This window comes from Lepeophtheirus salmonis, chromosome 10, assembly GCF_016086655.4.
Source record: "Lepeophtheirus salmonis chromosome 10, UVic_Lsal_1.4, whole genome shotgun sequence".
NCBI lineage: Eukaryota > Metazoa > Arthropoda > Copepoda > Siphonostomatoida > Caligidae > Lepeophtheirus > Lepeophtheirus salmonis.
The window spans coordinates 15415808-15435921 of NC_052140.2; the positions used below are offsets into that span (position 1 = coordinate 15415808).

Sequence of the window (20114 nt, forward strand, 5' to 3'; positions counted from 1 at the left end):
TTCAAAACTCTTAATTGTAATAATAATTTTTCTCTAAATTGTGTCTGGATTCATTTGGATCATTCATTGGATGTTCATTCTATCCACAAATTATTCAATTAATCTTTTGAAGGCAACAAAAATGGCATTTAAATTATTAAAATTCAACGTCACAATGAAAATATTGATATTTGATTGCTTTCTTGAATGATTATATCGTCCCACAGTGAAGTTCCATAAATCAAATATAGATTTTCAAACATTTTTAAAGAACTTGGGTACATTAACACATCACAGAAATTTTAATATAAGTCCTATTTTTTGCCGGAATATGTCTATGAAATATTTGGCTGTATGCATATAAGATGTAAAAAAATAAATGGAACATTTTTAATGTTTCTTTATTTTTTTATCAAATTGTTTTTACTTTAACTTACAACTTAATTTACAAAAAAAAATATTAGGATCCAAAATATATTTTCCAAAAATAAAACAAGAATCAAAATTGATTCATAGTAGTTTGGGAAAAAAGAAATGTCTTATTTTTGCTTGATTCTAATGCTTTATAAGAAGTGTTACAATCATCCGATTTAAGCCAATTATGCCCCGTTCTGTTACATAACTTGTTGCCAACAAGACTTCAACTTCATCATACCCTTTTCTTTAAAGCCCTTGTCCCTATTGGCAAAAACTCAGACATCCAATTTTTACACGCCTCTATAGAGGACAAATATGTACTCCCAACACGTTGAGCATAGACAAGAACAGGGTGTAGTAATTTTATCCACCAGACTGTAGTATGGATGCATAATAACTTACCATTCGAGCTCCGGGAGTATCTGCGGCATCATCAAAGATGTATGCGGCCTAATATTGTCTTCATGATGTTTTGTTGTCTCCTATTCAATATTGATGGCTGCTTCTATTCGATCGCCAGCTTCAAACGGGCGAGTTGTTCACAGTAGAGGGCAAAACGGAGAAGAAAAAAAAAATCTCTAACCACTGGTATGTGATGTGATCCGATCCAAAAAAGTATTGTCTCCGTACACATTGCAAATTTTTTGGTCACTTTCGACGAGTTCTTCCCTTCTAAGTAGTAAAATTGTCAAATATGAAATCTCCATACTGAACGCATGATGTTTCACGGATGAACCGGACAAGCGTAATACTTTCAATAAAAGCGTTTGTAGTATTTTAGAACAAACCCCCTTCACACCTTTAAGCAGCCGTAAGAGGAATGATTTAAACATAAATCCCACTCCTTATAAAGCAAGGACATATAACCTGGAATTACTTTGATGTCAATCCTCAATAATATTCCTACAAGGAGTTACACTATAACTAGTCTTTTGTCTATGCTTATTTATGTTTGAAAACTCCAGTCCCGTGCATTTGAGTCTCGGTCCAGTCCAATTCCGTCCTATATAAACGTCCCAAAAAGGAACATAATTCAATCCTTGAATACGTAACTCATCTTTTTTTTTTTTTTTATCAGTTCTAAGGACTGATATGACCGGTTTTACCACTGGACTGGACTGAATAAATAAGGACTGGTACAGCACTACTAAAAAGTAAACATATAAAAACTATTTTGTTCAAGTCAAAAAAATTCCTAAGAAGACGATAAGTAATTTTGAAGGAATGACCATTTATGCATAAAAAAAACGAGACAAACTAGGATATGCATTTTTTTAAATCAATATCCTGGATTGAGTGATGGTCAACCCTCTTTTAGAGAACATTATTCTTAGGACGTAGTTGGTGAACCGGGTAAAAAATAAATCCCAAAAATAAAACGTAGTTCATTACATGAACTTCCAATGAAATATGAATTAAAGTTATAAAAATACTGAATATATGCTCATTTTAAAATAATATTAACATTTTGAATCTAGTGTTCCAACAAAATATATATATTTAGTTATTTTTATAATGAAAACAAGAAATATTCATTCATTTATTGAAACTTTGGAAATCAAATAAGTACTCATCAGTTTTGATGAGGTTGCATATATTATATTAAATAAAATCTATAATATTATAATACAGTCGCTACCGATGTATGCTTCAGTCCGTCCTCACATTGTAACAATAGATCCAAGAGAAACACAAATGAACGACTTTTAAGCAAAACAGTTAATTAAATTCACTAAACCTCTAATTAAAATTGTTCAGTGTACGAATAAACGTTAGCAATGCATTATTAAGATAAATAAATGATTGTATATAATCATATTGACTGTTTACAATGTATACTAAAAAGTATTGCCAATAAAATGTAGATTCAAAGGAATAAATAGTCTTTTTCCCAGTTCACTCTCGGAAGGTTCAAATAATGGTATCTTCATATATTATTGCAGTGGTCTTCAATCTTTTTACCTACGTACCACATGATTAAATATCGTAAATATGATATAGATATGATATGAATGTATCCCCACTAGTAAAAACATTTTAATATGTGCAATTTTCGACATATTGTATTTGAATGATCTTCTTTTACAGACGACATAGATGAATAAAGAAGTATATTATAAAAAAGCTGTATTCTTGACTTTATTTATATATTTTTTAAATCAAGAACGGTAGATTGATAATTTACCTGAGTTACAAATGTTTGAAATTTGTCTTTTTCTATATAAATTGTGTTTGGAGAGAATTTTCTCTCAAGATTCTTTTAAATTCTCAGTGTTAAAAATATTGGATTTTGAGAAATTTCACCCTTCATAGTCCGGTTATTACCAGGCGATGGAAAGTTTGGTATCTAGAAAGACAATGTTATTTTTCTTCCAAATATTAGGATCCTATATTAACAAAGATTTGTCGAGATTTTACAACTATGTACAAGAAAAATTTGTCAGGAAATCTTAAATTTAATTATTTCATAATAAAAGCTTACTTTGTGTAGTAACTAATTCTATGAAAATTTGAATGCAATATTTAAAAGATTTATTTCAGATACATTTTATACTACAATTCAAATGATTTGCACAGTCAAAAATGATATTAGCACAAAGCACCTAAAACAAACTAAAAAAAAAAAATTTAGATGTTACTATACTTACTAAAATTGAAAGTTAGATATAATTCTATATATTTCACGACCTTCTATAAAGGGCTGTATCAGAATAAAATTCAATTTGAGTGCAATTTTCTTGATAATAAAAATACTATTGAACGAAAACTCTGATATTATGTAATATTTCTGGTCATATACCAAACTTATGTAATATTTCTGGTCATATACCAAACTTATGTATTATTACTATTGATTATACAAGTATTAGTCCTTTAAGATTAATTCAAAGAACTACTACACAAGCATTGATTTATATCAACGTCAGCAAGAAAAAATAAAAAATAACACAAAGTAAAATGATGTAAAAATTTGATGGATGGAAATAAAAAAGAGTTGATATTTGTTGATTGTCCTTTATTTGCCAAACTAACAACATGTGACCTTTATAACGTACAAACTCTATATATTTTCGCAAATATTTTCCCCAAACTCTTTATTTGTACTTCGAGACTCTGTAGAAAAATCATGCAAAAATATTTATAAAAAATCCCATGGTAAAAAGTGATTGAATATTATTGTCACAAACAAAAATCATCCATCATTCAAAAACAATGAAAAAATATGCGTAATTTTTTGCACTACTCGGAAATGTGTCTTTGTTGTTGTTGTAGCGAAGTTTTGATTGATTTATTACTCTTTAGATTGATTGTTATGTAGATAATATACAATATTCATGATATGATTTGGAAATATTCAAAATTTCTCATTTCCCGTAAAATTATCTTTGTTCAGGACCACGGAAAAAACATGGGTTCCCTTTATAAATAATAAATACTCTTAAATTTAAGTATTTATCTTGATATATTTTAATAAGAAATAATATATTTTAAACTAAAATCTATACAAAATAAATGGTAATACGTGACTGTTAGCTTAAGTAGGTTCCTTGTCTTACTGATATATTTTTTCTCCGCGAAGGATGTAGCTTCTTATAGTACCTGAAAGGACATTTATTTATCATTTTCTCTCATACCAAATCCAAATTTTTCTTCCATTCGCAGAATTCCCCAAACTAAATTCAGTTAAAAGCGTGAATTCAAAGAGGCTATGTTGTTAATTATTGAATAATATTCAAGTTTACTAGAAGGTGTATACATAATATATGTCCTAGATAATGGGAGCAGCCTTTTCTAATTGGCAATATAATCGAGGTTTTTTATTTTATACTAACATTATTACCTCATTCTAGTAAAGTTACAACTAAGTATCAAGTAATAGACTAGTAAATCTGCAGTTACAGGTTCAGTCCTTGTTGGATTCAGAGTAGAATTGAAGATCATCATTGGAGTAATTCTAGCCTATATTTCCTTGTAATATACGAAGTGGGATTTGTGTTAATTTTCTTCATCTCACGGCTGTTTGCAGATGATCCAATAAAACGGCATTACATCTCCAAACATTCTTCAAAATGTTTACCATGTTCATTTTTGGGTTCTTTTATATTTACATACCGGCAGGACATGTTTTATGCATCACTGAGTGTACTCAACACCCATAGCGGTCAAAAAAAGTTATTGTTTATACTACATATATAGAAAAATATTGATGATGTAGTCTTCGTTTCACACCTTGGCTTTAGTCACACCCATTAATTCTAATTTTCATTATTATTACCAGTAATGCTTGGGATTTTTTTTTGTCTTCAACCAACCTGTCCCGATTTTCATTTTTGACTAACAACCGAGTGATTCTTCAATGTGTATTATTTAAATTTTTAATTTGTAAATTAGAAAATATCGATCATTCTTCCAAAGTCCTTGATGATTTAAATCCTGTAGAGGTAATCCGCCTCTCAAATCCCAAATCAAAGGGCATATTAAAATAGGAAAATCCCAAAAGTGAAGAAAAGTCCCTTTGTAAATCCGAAAGAAATTTAAAAAATAGAAAAAAAGCTTTCTCAATTGTTTGGGTACTTACACCTTATCTAAGTTCAATTCAATGCCATTTTGAGTCTGAATCAAGTTCAAAATCATAAAAATAGCTGAATTCAAATACTAGTATCGAGAATTACAGCTCTAATTACAAAAAAAAACATTAAGGACCAACATTTATATTTTATACAAGTAATCGTTTATTTTGCATGCAACATAATTAAATTCATTACAAAAATTAAGAATTATATCCATCAGATTAAGATCCTGCATATTTAGAAGCCAAAAGTCCGGCAAGATGAAGTTGTAAAAATTTTCTTGAGCCCATTTGATACTTTTCTTTAAGGTGTGGCAGGGAGTCGTGTCTTGCCGTAACTTGAAAGGCCTCCAATTGGCAACCATGTCGATCCTGAGGCTTTGGGAAAACACATGAGGAGGTATGATGAGGCCTTTGGAGTTAAACACCCCAAGCACCATGATTTAGGAAGAAACTTCGTTTGCATGACGACGAGTACTTTCGTGGTATAGAAGACCAACTATCTGTTGTTCTGATTGGTGACATTCTGCTCCTGGAAAAAGATTTTCTCGTCCGAGAAAAACCAAGGCATATTTAATTAAGTAGGTGCTTGAAGGGGGCGAGGAGATTTGGGGAGTGCTTTAAGCACTTTTCAATCCCCTTTTTGTCAAGATCTGGTCCGCCCTCATCTTCTATGAGTAGTAACGACTTGGTGTTTGTGAATGCAATCAGCAACTCTGACCTTCAACTTCTCGAATAATCGCCCTTATGGATTCCCTGTACCCTCATTGACTATATAATGGATTTTGTCTACAAATTGCGTTGTCTGGACAAATTCACTTCAATCTTCAAAAAGGGAACAAACCAAATATGTATGTGTCTTCATATATGTACATTTATATTAGAAATTGGGTGTACATAGAGATCAACAAACGAATGGGGGAAAAAATCAATAAAAAATAAAGTTATCGGCTAACGAAAAAATATAAAAAAATCATTTTTCATATTTTATTTTCTTTTTCCTTCATGAATGGATTCAAGAATTTTAATGTTTTCTGATTGAAAAGGACCTACTTACCTTTCCATATTCATTTTTATTCTTATAAAGTTATGATTAATTTATTAATCGTCAGTAATAGTGCATGTACTCTTTTGTGTGTATGTAGGGATGGAATGAAAACGAGAGAGTTTCTTGTAAAGTACACATGTATTTAAAAAGAATGTCTTCGACGTGGAAGGAAAATAAAAGATTTTTGAACAAATGGTTTTTTCCCCAAAATGAACGTGACACAAACAGCATAGATTATGATAGAATTATTAGTATTATGATACGATTTATAACGACTTCTCTCTTTTGTGGCACCTATGCTCATTATAAAATATTATGCTTAATCACAGATGCACCCTGGATATGCAGGGTGCTCCATCATTAAATAAAACGAAACGAATACACGTGGATTTTTTTAATTCTTGTACCCTCTTTGAATACATTTTCATTGATAAGTCGTAGGGGGAGAGTGAATTCAGACAGAAAATGCAAAATGTATCAACCTATTTATCTTCTGTTATAAACGTAGATAATAAATCCAAAAAAAAATAGGAATTGCCAATTTTGTAAATATCAAACACCAGATCCAATAATACTAATTCTAGCTCTATAGCATTTTTATCTACAGAGTTATTTGCGTTTAATTGTTTTTGCAAATTCCAAATTATGGAAAAAAATTTAAAAAAATAAGCAAATACAGCAATTTATTGAATTTTATAAATTGCTTCAATAAAGACATAAGAGCAAAATTGCTTTTAGTTTAGTTTTATCAAATGATTTTGTCAAATTATTTTTTGGTCATATTACTGTCGATGACAAACGCACTTTTTGGGGCTCAAAGTGGATATACAGACGACACAAAATTACAAAATGCTAATACATCTTCATGAAACATGAAGAAATGGCTTGAAGAATAAAAATAATCTACATATATATTGAATACTAATTAATAACAATGAGAAACAATGATATTTGAATTAAATCGAAGTAATATGTATTAAAAAATCCCTATGAAATGTGCAAATTTATAAATATAATAATTATCAATTAGGGACGAGAAAAGTAGGATAGTTATAGAAAAATTGGTGATTCATTCCATTGCAATAGTTAATTAATTGCCTACAATATCGAAATAGGATTGTATAACGATAAAATAGCATGTTTTGATAGATAGTTTTGATGTCATTGATAGAGAGTAAGGTTTAAGTCATTTTATTGGTTGCTCGAATTTTGATTTCTTATATTTGATGTTGATATTAATAAAAATATGGCTTTCATTGTTATAAAACTTGGTTGGTTAGGCCCTTCAAAATAGGAAATATCAAAAATCCTAGAGCCTCATAAAAATATACTCAATAAAGATGGAACGACGTAGCTAAATGGATAGATTAATTTCTTGATCTGTATGTGTGTAGGTTCGATACTTGCTCGTTCTTAAAATATACAATTCTAAAAATTCTTTAAACAACATTTATAGTTGAGATGAGGGTAATTGTAAAAAAAAAAATTCCATATTGTATTCGAGTTCAGAGTTATTTTTCATGCACTCCATACAATCTTCGTCTACACCTATGTCCATTGAGTTAATAAATGCAATATAATTGGAAATTTGTTCATTTTTGCAGAAAAGGAATGGATATATGCAATGTCTATGCAAAAGGCTTGAGACTTGATAAAAGCCTTTACATACATATATATGTAATTATGTGTAAGAAAAAAAACAAAAGTATGTGAAGCTACCGTGAAATTGTTGTTTGTTCAATCTCCACACTCCATCAATAGTACATAGTAATATTATAATCTATGTTGTTGCCAAAAAAAATTGAATATGTATATATATTTACAAGCATGTATATTTTATTTACATTCATGCAATATGATTGACTCTATATATATACCTTAGGTATTACATCGGTAGATATATACATATGTATATTCAAGCTATTAATATTCATCATGGTATTTGATAGCAAGTATTGAAAGTCATCTGTCAAAAAGACATATCCCATTGAATACTTAATTAATATTGAAATTATAACCATTGACTGATTAGCTGTTATGTAGACGTACACCGGTACTACAGGGTGAGGGCTCAAAAATTATAGTCCTCTTTGAGGACATTTAACCTCAGTTTTCATTGTCCGACAATTTTAGATTTTTTTTTCCAATCAAAAATGTGCAAGCTACTTGCAAAATGGTAGAAAGTGTGCACAAATCAATCTCCAGCTCAGGTCATGGTCCTTGGCGTCGTGGCATTCGACAGCAGCAAGATGCCTCTCTACATCTTCAAAGCCCACGAGAAAGTAAAGACGGAAGTATACTACATGTTCTTAAGGCACCATATCTTACCATGATTAAAGAACACATTCCCCAAGGATAACTATGTGTTTACCCAAGACGGTACTCCGGCACACGTCCAAGAAGGTGCAGTACTTCAGAACGGAGAATATAGCTGCCTTCTAGCCGGAAGATTTCTGAACTTCGTCCTCACCTGACGTGACGGACTTTGCAATTTGGAGTGTCTTGGAGGGTAAGACAAACAAGACTTCTCACCCGAATATGGATGTCCTGAAGGACGTGATCACGGAGGACTGCAACAACTTGTCACTGGGCTTCATCATGGTCAAATCTGTTTCTGTTCGTCCACGTATTGAAGCCATTTCAGAATGGAGAGGGGCATATTAATAAAAAGAGTAGAAACTTTTTGGTACCCACTTACTCAATGGTGTTAATTTTCCCTCCTTCAGTGACAATGATTATGTACACCTCACCATAACGGCTTATCCCATCTGTACCATCATTGACATCCAATAGATTCTACAGGGTGAATCATACCTTTTATTATCCAAAATCCGATCATTTTGTGAGGTTAAATAGAGCCTCAATAAAAAAACTTACATATCACTAAAACAATTTTAAAAGGCGTGCCAACTTCCACTGCTGACTTTCTCTTCTCATGTACCTTAAAAATTACCAACAATTGCAAATTTTTCTGCAAATAATTCAATAATCACGATTTTTTTTACAGTGAGACTTTTAATGTCCATGAGTTATTTAAGTTTCATTTCAAATTATTTTTATTCGGTATTTATGGTACACCCTGTACATTCTGATAAGAAAAATAAAAATAAGCCGAAAATCAGGTTATTTTATGTTCCTTTAATTGGTCAGATGGAGTTGCATTGATTGAGTATAAGTAAACATTATAGTTTAACAAATACTCCATTTGACATAGGAATCTTCTTTGAAGTCCATATACTTAAATTTTATTTATTTCTTTTGGAGTAACGGAGACGCAACCTACGCTCATTGATTTCAAAATCACTTTGTACTTGGGCAATTCTGTGAAAATTCTATACAGTTCTTCATTTAATAGTAGTAAATTGTGACTCGCTTTATCAGAACAAATCCAAATTGAACCAAATCAACGGTTGTCAAAAAGTAAATAGATGGTGTTGAATTTGGAGAGTACCATTCTGTTACATACGACATTTACATCTTAATTACTCCCTCAACAGTTCCTCAAAAAATATTCATATTATGATCTTATGATTAACGTCACCAACAATTTCCTGATTCAAATTTCATATGAGACCTATCCAAACGGATTCTCCCAACAGCATCAATTAAAAAAAGTTATCTCTTCCCTTAAATTTATTTTCTTAAAAATTGAATGGGTTGGATCAAGACAGAATGTTAATTGTAGACCAGTCATGACCAATATAGGATTTCCAGAGAGAACCCCAAAAATAATACCTATACATTGGTACGGGGTCCTATTAAAATTAAATTCAGAACATGATATATTATTATCATTTTGCAAGAACAGCAATGGCGGAATGTCCCCAAAAGTAGGTATTGCGTCAAAGTTTAGGTCAAATTCAACCGTCCACTGTGTCAAGGAGGACCTGGATACCGGTGAGGATATAGAAGAAGACCCCCAGGAAATTGTTGTATAAGAAAATTGTCTACTGAAGCTGTTATTAAACCTTCTAAAGAGAAGCTGGATTTCTCCAAGACGGATATAGGGATGGACGTCAGTGTCTCAAAGTTCACAGTGTCTTGTGCATCAAAGAGGCTGGCGGTATCTGTCTACGAGTCCTATATGTGGACCATCTGTTTAATTTCAGTTGTTTTGGTGAACTCTTGGCATCCCTAATCAGCAGATGTTAATCTCCTGGATTATTGTATATGGTAGGAAGTAGAATCCGACGACCAAAGACTCCGAAAAACAAATGTTGAAGCATTAAGATGTTCTGTCGATGAATATTGGGCTGCCTGTAAGTGGCCTACACCATTGCACCTTCTACAATGTCTGCCGCTGGGTAGAAGCCGTAATTAAAACTGCGTTGGGTATCAAAAGTATCTAACATAATCCCTCATTGTTTGATTCGTTCAATTGAGTTTCAAAAAATTTGCACACCCCAGTATGTATATACAAAGTTATTTTGCAAGAATTATAATGTATTCTGCAAATTTGAATAGTGCCCTCCCCCCCCCCTTCTCTTCTACATATGTTATATTTAGCTATTGGGTACAATTTGGGCTCTTATGGGTACATACTACTCAGTGAGTGAGTTAGTGAATGGAAGAAAAAGTTGAATATCATTATCTCTATTGACAAGAAAATCTATTCAGTAGTCAAAATATATTATTCTCAGGTGCTTAATTCTAAATATATTCTTAGCATATTTGCACATTACTAAACTAATACAATTATGTCTCTCGATATATTTTTTTTTTTTTGCTTAATCGCATAAAATAAATAATAATAATAAATATTTATTCAGTAATAACAAGTATAGGTATCTAGAGTAAGTGCTTTAAAAAAAACCCATTAAGAGGCTTAATTCATCTTTTTTTCCCATATGGTATGAATACATTTTCTGTTACTTAAATATTCAATAACTTAATAAAGGGGAAAATTATCCACAAATATACTACGTAGCTGTTTTATCCTACTAGAAAGTGCATGACACTGCTTAATACTTATAAATGTATGCTGACATAAAATACTACAAAATATGCAGTATTTTTATTATTGTACAGAAATGCATTTTGAATTAATGAATTTTTAAAGTATAACTAGGTATAATTATATTGATCCTCACAAAAGCATTACGAATCAAGTCATATCCTTGTGCCCATAAATTTATAATATTCATTCTTATAATTTGAGGAGGAAAAAAAACATCTGAGGAGTTTAATGAACCTTCTTCAGAATTTTATGTATGCTTTATATTAATATGTACATCAAACCCTTTAGATTACGAACAAATATCCCTTCTGTAAAAGTGGTTTTAAGTTTAAAATAACCTGAAACTTTAGTTATAACATCAAAGAGAGGCCCCAAAACTTGCAGTAGTGAATATCTTATTCTCCGAGAATTTTATTACTCTCCAACAATTTGCACACACCTTTAATTTTACTGCTCCGACATTTTTAAATTTTAAAGAGATTTTTGGATCAAAAAACGTTATAAAATCCAAAAGTAGAGTCCCGTAATGAGACCACGGTCAAAGTTGTGATCTTAAACGAGTATCTATATCTTAGAAACAACTTAGAATTGTGTGCTGAAATTTAAAAAACTTAATCCACTTATAAATTTGAACTTGTATGCCAAAAATCATCCAAATCTGTGATGGTTTGGGTGCATTTTTTTGCAAAAGGTGCAAAAGGAGAGGAAGGCACTGAAAGACTTTTAAGAAATATACAGTATATATAGTTCCCAATGTTATAATAAAGAGAGAAAATATGGGAGTTTGACTACATTTGGACCCTGGTGTAAAGACTAAATAGATTTTTCTATGGGGGAAACCTTATTGAAAACATTTTTATGTTTACAATATTTGACACTGTTAAATTTTTTTGGATGAGATTTGAATACTGATAGTTTTTAACATTTTATTTCACTATATATTTTGACAACATAATTTATTTTTTTACCTTTTTTTGTAAGTTTGACAACAACTGATGTCCTTATGCAGAAATTATTTTTATGTTAAAGTGCAGGCCCTAAGGCATGTGCTCTAAATGCCCCTCTTAAAAAACTAAAAAAAAAGAAAGAAGTAAAGTGATGTAGATAATAAAAGGATGTCTGAACATTTTAGGAATTAAAGATTTAAAATAGGAAGCTCCTTAACAATAACTTAGAACAGCTCCCTCTAGTAGGTTGTGTGGAAACGTCATAAATGGGTTAATTCTCCACTGTTTTGATTTTTATATTTTCTTTTATGGTGTGAACCATAAAAGAAAATAATATTATCTCGTCCGCCGCGGATCACAACAAGAACACTCTGCATTTTCCACGATTTTGGAATAAATACCTTGTTGATTGATGCCATTTATTTAACTGACGCTAAACACTTCTTGCTAGACAGCTAAGTAAGAAATAACGTTCTACAATGGTCGTACGCTGTATTCGCTATCCGAGATATTACTGTTGGTAAATGTATGTACCTATATGCATAATTTTTGTATCAGTGGCAAAGTTGATTGACAAGAATATTATTATGTACCAATATACTTAGGTATGTTGACAAAAATTTTAAACATTGCCTTATTTTTTCACTTTGATTAACCCTTTTTTAAATATTTCTTCTGTTTTTGGAGGGTATGACGATTTTTGAGGGGGAAAAAATAATCTATTTCCTTTAAAAATACACGTGGAATGTTGTCCAAAAAGAATATCTATGCATATTTATTAGAGTGGCTCATATATCTGTTAGTTAGTTGTTGTTGTTTTTTTATTAAACTCTTAAAATGTTCCTATTCGTGAAAATGAAGAAATAATTAATGTATGTAGAAAAAAAGAAAACCATTATTTTCAAAAAAAAAAAAAAAAAACATTCTTGGACAGCTTTGTGATTCTTTGACTGAAGTTTATTTGAGTGATCGTCAAAGATGAACACACACAAATAAAATACGGCATATTTTACAGTTTCTCCTCGAAGCAAGGCAAAAACGCAATCCAGGCCGCTAAAAATGTGAATAATGTTTATATTCCTGATGCTGTAACAGCCAATCCTGCATAATTTTGGCTTCGTGCATTACATTCCAGTCATTTTGATATCAAAGATATCCCACGCTCTGTTAGGCCATTTGTCGAAAATGTCGATAAAACAATGGAATTGTCGAGTCCGACTATCATGTCAGCCCTGTTTTGATTGCTAAGACGAGAAACCTTCATGATTTTTTTTAAATTGGAAGTGTTCATGTTTTTTGAAGGACTTCTCGGTATGAGAAGTGAACAGCTAATGGTTTGAAATAACGTTTATTATTGATATTGTAAGCCGTTAAGATCGAGAATGACCAATAAAACCTTCAACAGATCTTGGTTTGGCCTTAAGATACTTTAAAAAAATTTACTTGTGTATAAATATAATTTAAGATACGGAGACATATTATGCCATCAAAAACCATGTATACAGAAATAAAATCAAAAGATTGATCAATAACATTAAAGCATTTCAAAAAGGTATAATGATATTCAAATATGATTGAATCTTTTTTGAATGAACAAATCTTACGCAAATAAAAGTTAAGACTTTAGAGCCTTGTTAATATATTATGTAGCTCTCTTAATGCATTTCGTGTGGCACACTTAAACCGAATCTCCAAGGGAGTCAGAGTTATGTGAGAAAACCCCCATTAAATATGAATAATCTTTGAACTTGCAGTTCCCAACATAAAGGGTTGTCAAGTCTCACACATTTGACGTGAGATTCACGCAATTTTACTCTCTGAAAAACGATTTGTTTAGTAGCAAATTGACATAATATCTCCAAAGACTCGACAACTCTAATGTCGGGATCTACTATTTATATTCTAATATTAATTATCATCCATTTTCATGGACAAATCATTCTTATTAGCCCTTTAGAGTTGCTGTAAATTGTTTTTTAACCCCTCAAAATCCGTATTTATCCCAAATTTGAAAGATAAATTGACAAAAATCAATTAATCTAAAAAAAACAGTTTCTGTCACAATAATACTACCAGTAATACACAGTAGTATTGCCCGTAGTAATTGTGCACCGTGTAAAGGAACTTTTTTAATAAAATAATATAGAAGTAATCAGCCCAAGAAATTGTCATTATTACTCTTACACGTAACTAATCAAAACTTATATTAATTCATATGACCTTGTTCTTTCTTCAATTATGAAAGAATAATAATAAGGATTTGAAAAAAACAAAATTATATGACGGGATAACTGATGAGTACTTCTATCTCAAGAGCGCTCACTAACAAAAACAAACAAACCAGTGCGTTTATATTTAAACTTCTTCTGAAAATCCGAATGAATTATGAATGATTTACTTAAGAGAGCCATAAAAAAACAGCAGATACATTGATACATATTCGATGCTACACAAACCTGCCTTCAATATTTCTTTAATACAACTACATTGACATTTCTTAGATACAAAATATGTATATAATATACATTAGAGAGCACTATTTTCAGTGCACACTCTACACACGCTCCATGCTGTATATACACACGCTTGCAATATTCCATTAATACAAACATAGTTATTTCTCTAATATGTTAATGATATATACAGTGCTCCCTGATATATATCACGTGACTATTATTTGATACATTCATACACACACAAACAAACAATGCTTTATTTATAAGAATTTGTGTTGAACTTTTTTATGGATGTACCTTTCTTAATGTTCGTGAATATGGAACTGTTGCAACTGTCCCGTGTTGCAATTATTCCCGGTGTTCCCTACCTCTGGCTTACATATTAACAAGGAGTTGAAAAGCTTAAAAACATACGTCTTTAATAACAAATCCAAAGATCTTGAATGACTTGATTTGCAGTTTTTTATATTGTAGTTATTTGCCGTTTACCATATATGAAAAAGTAAAAAAAAACAACCATTAGGGAATGGTTGGTTGTGGCACAACATATAATAATCAAATCATTTATTCAAAAACAGAAACAAAGGGAATAAAAGATTATTTAATGGCCTATGGAACAAGAGATGACAAATTCCAAATGCACGTAGTAGCGTTGGTTATATGAATATATTTTAGGGTGGCCGGTTGAATAAAAAATATTTTATTTTATTTTTGATGATGAGTAGTGCGAAAAAGTTGTCAAATGTTGAATAAATTGGTCTTCAAAATTATGTGGATCTAGGATGAGATCTTCAGTTGATAGAAAGTTTGATGAAATTAGCAAACAAATCATATTTTAGTGAAAAATAATATTAAGTATGAGATTTTTCAAAAACAAAGTACGCTATAACAATTTTTGTGTGAAGTGTGGCTAACACTTTTAGTTGTCTACAAATTTGTGATAATTTATATCAACACATTATTCATATTAACCTTTCATAGGCGCCGCAAATTGTATTTAAAGTAGCCAAAACGGATCGGTTCACTAATAAAATAAGAAATTGATAAATTTGATTTGAAAGGTCAATATTAGTCCCTGAAATCATATAAAGGTTTTTTTTACTATTTTAAAAAAAGTATTGGGTATCTTCACACAAATTTGAATAAAAATCTTATAATGGTCTCAAATATGTTTATGAAATATTGAACTGTATGAATATATGAATTAAAAAAATAAATTGGGATTTTCTTTTCTCTTCATATTTGTTTATGATTATTTTTATAGTGACGCACCAAATATGTCCGCTTCAGTTTACTTTGGATATGTAAACTTTTTATCTATCAAAAATATTTTATATCTCACTCCTTAAAATCACTATAACCTACAAAAATTGAAATACAATTATAATACACGTATAGTTGTACTGCGTAAAACGCGCATAATTGATGCATTTCTGTTCATGTCGTTAGCTCTATTGTATAACACAACCTTTTCTCTAAAAATAAACAGACTAAATACCTAAAATTAGTAGGTGGTTCGCTATTTCTTCTCAACTATGAAATTATAAGTTAATAATTGTTGTTAATTATTCACAACTCAACAAATAGGAACAAAAAACAGTGAAGATTTTTGTGTCAAGGAGGTCACTCCGTCTGTTATATCAAACTTCAAATTAGTGAAATTATCTAATATGAAAGCAAAATTACTTTGAGACAAAATTATTTGGCATATAGTTTAGTATTTATGTCATCATGCCACATAATAATTATATGATAAAGGTATGTAATTATTCAATCTAATAAATTTAATATTTTGTACACATACCTGTATGGAGATAATTTATATAATAATTTCAACAATATATTTCGAACCACCCTAATTTATAGTTATTTAATGACAAAATATACAATCTCCAAATTGCTTTAAATACCAATGTGACTCCCCCCTCTGTCTGATATAGCCGAAAATACTTGAGACTGCATTATTTTATATTCATATTTGCTTTTTGTGTGTTTGTTTTTAAATATGTACAATTGCCGTCCTATGTAGTTTATTAAAACTGTAGCAACAGTTGTCAAAATCAAATTTAGAACATATTATGGCAATGACAGAAGTATAGCATTGCTCAAAGTTATTGAATATCGACAAGAAGACAATATTTGCTTTATTAATATATAAGAACTCCGCAACTCATTCTCAGTGTTACTGTCCGTTTTTGAAGAGCACAGACACACATGGCTACACATTTTATTTGAAGGTTCTCTCCTCGATATCCAAATAATACTGATAATTGATAATAGTTCTAAAAAATAAATAAAACTGTTCAGGTTGCCTACAAGAAAAATACACGCTAAAAACTGTTCAAGATATACAACCTAATATATGTTACATCATCGACATCCCAAACTTTTAATAACGAAGAGGAACATAAAATACCGTTCCCAATATATTACCTGTATACTGAAACCCTTACACCAGTGTAAGTTTGATAATTGTTGTGTTGTAAAATGCTTGAAACTCTGGGTTTTTCTTGGTGTAATCATGGGGAGAGGAGGCAAGTGGCTCCCCCACCCCTCCTTGATTTAGACATACCTAATATTCGGAAAATTAATTTGCTATTTTCGGTCTTTTATTTTGAAGATCCTTTAAAAATTTCGGATCATACGCCCATGGTTTTAGAGATATCTGCTAGGAAAACTGATATAATTATAAATGTTTACTAGCTAGTGGAATGGGTTTTCTAGCCCGTGAACATACTATTTACTGAAGGATAATTTGGGACGAAGGATCGAAACACTATATATAGCTCATATATTGAATATTTTAACTCTATTTTAAATGACATTATTATATATAATTTTGTTCCCAACTATAAATGTCACATATGTAGTTAAATAAAAGAGTGTTCCTTAGCAGAATAATATATTTTTATTACCTACATTCATTAATGATCATTATATAAACACAACTCAGTAGCATGCAGTTTGAATCCTGTTGCTACATCAGTCACTTTTTGGGTAGGCGGGAGAAAAAAAAGTAGTTCTCTGCCAAGGATTATCACTCTTCGTTTTCTTTTTTTACCATGTAGACTATAATTTTGATTAGAATTTAGTTACTGAGAACATTTCACATAACGGTGACGTCATAGTCACCCAACCTTACAATTTTTTTATCGAACATATCGAAAATAACGAGGATTCCAATGGAAATAAAAATATAAAGTGTTTAATGTTTTTAAACTAATAAAACAATAAAGGACTGGAAATTAATTTGAACAAAATGCTACTTGTTATCTCTATATCATAGAAATTAATAAATATAATTAATCAAGAAAATATTAATCTGCAAAAAAAAACCCGAAAAAACGCTCCATTAATTTACTTAAACGACATCAAACAAATTAATTAATTGAAAGTAAAATAGTATAGCTATGAAATTAAGAACAAAATTTATTTATCATCATATAATTTTAAATTGAATTGAAATATCAGGAAAAAAAATAGTATAAAATAAATTAAATCTCCCTGGGATTTAGTTCAACTCATACTAAAGAAAAAAAAAGAAGTCAGTAACAGTATGTGATAGTAAGTAAGTACCACAAAATTTAAAAAAATGAATGTGATTTTGAATGTGCTTTATCAACGAGCTAAAGTACTCCCTTTCTCATCAAATCATACTATTTATTTTTCAATCTAATATTAATATTTTTTTATTCTTGTGGAAAGAACGTCCAAGGATTGAGTGAGTTTGCTCATGATAAACGCAGAGTAAAAACCCAGGATTTTGTTTGGGGGTTATCTTCAATATTATTAAAGCAAAAGTTGATTGTTAGTCGACACCTAATAACTCATGACATTGCCTAATACATAATTAATTTGTGGGACTAAGGACAAAAATCCAATTTCTTAGTTGGGGTAAGAGAGACTAAACATCTTCAATTATTGATCCTTTTTTCAAGTTGTATACATAAATATCTAATCCCAAATTATTTTTAGAAAAGGGCATCTGCCTCACTAGAATTTCAGCCTATGCATTGGTCTTTTTGAAATAGCTCATCATTTTAACAATTCAAGTTGAAAAAGGACATTCAAAGTCCTTTAAACTCTCTAATTTAATCCTCGCAATCTGATGATTGACTGTATTTTTTATTTCTTTTTTTACAGTTATTCAGATAAATTTCAAATATTTGCAATTTCTTTAATCGATTCTATGGTTTTTCATCTACAAAGCTATATTGTAGGAAAATAAACTCAAACAAAAAAAAACACAAATTGGACGTAGGATGTCTAATTCTAGTTGTATTTGACGTACCATACAGAAATCTGCAACTTATTTAATCGCATTAGATTAAGTTTTTTTTTGTTTCTTTACCTTTTCGATTTCAATTTATTATTTTATCACTTTCTGTTAATTTGAGAGTATTTTTGAGTAAATATGTTTATTTCAAATATGTGTTTATACAAGGTGAAGATAAGGGTGAGTTGTCCCTTTTCCCTCTACTATGGGCCTCTGTTAAAAATCTACGATTACGAGGCTGTATATGGTATGTAAATTTCAAAAGATGGTCAACATACAGAATGGGGATTTTAAATCCAAAAAAACAATGGATATTACAATTTACATCCCAATATTGCTTCACAACTATTTTGCTCGTAATTAAAGGGTTATATAGTGAAGTAAATCCCTCAAGTCAACCACTTTCAGAGCCTTGATGAGAACGTTTGTGTCCATGTTGGTCACTCCCTCGGAAATGGAAGCATGCAAGTAGTCGACAGTCATATGTACAGGTTTATTGGACACTCTCTCCAAGAAATACATAGTAGTCCAAGGTGTTCAGGTCCTGTGAGCTAGGAGGCATTTTAATAGTGTATTCCATTAATGTATTATCATTTATTAGCCGTAAACGACTTCCTTGCAGGTGTTCCAGACCTATCAGACTCCTTGAAAGCCTTGGTAACATCGTAAACAGTTGATGGGTGGCAAGGCTCAACAATCTCTTTGGGCATGCACCTGGCACGGATGCATAATTTAATAGTCGCAGAGCATTCGTATTCGGAGGACATCTCAAAGATTTTGTACTTTTTGTAATACAGCATTGTTAGCTAACTTTGATGAGTACACTTTCATAAATCTCAGGGTTGCCAAGATATTGAGGTCTAAACTTGTTTCAGATTTAAAATCTCTAGCCTGCATGTATTATAGTATGTATGAAGATCAAATCCTCATTCAGGGTTCAATGCTTTTGAATTGGTTTCCTACAGAAACACTCAAGAATGGACATGATTGTTTTTATATTAAATTTATAATACTTGCTCTTAAAAGTGATACATTGATTTAAAGAATCGTTATAGAGCACGGGAATGGTTTTAACCAGGGAAATACGATCTTTTAATTTAATGGGCAGCTTTAAAAGTTGAAATACTGTAGTGTGCCACAGAACCTATTATATTAAATGTCATCAAAAATGGCTTCGTTACATATTTATTTAAAATTTAGTCCGAATTTAATTTTTTTAAGCCAATATGTAACCCTGTTCTGGGGCTTCCACAGTTTTTTTTTTTTTTGTTGGGGTAGGGGTTGGTTTTCCTGCGCTGCATATGTTGATCGAATTACCTTTTATTTTTAGAAAAGAAATCCATATAAAAAATTTTCTCTGTTTTCTCATTAAATTTTTTTTCTCAGAGTGATAAAACAGGGAAGAATTAGAGAGGTTGGAGAATTTTGTACATAACTTTTTTTCAATCATAAAAAACAGTTTTA

At 30.7% G+C, this 20114-nt stretch overlaps 1 long non-coding RNA gene across 1 annotated transcript; it reads left to right on the forward strand.

Annotated features, from left to right (window-relative positions):
• The first annotated feature begins 18831 nt into the window (after nt 1-18831).
• On the forward strand, nt 18832-19821 carry LOC139906530 (uncharacterized). The gene is made up of 2 exons (XR_011782121.1): nt 18832-19196; nt 19252-19821. It is a non-coding gene; the product is annotated as an uncharacterized lncRNA (long non-coding RNA).
• Nucleotides 19822-20114: the final 293 nt, after the last annotated feature.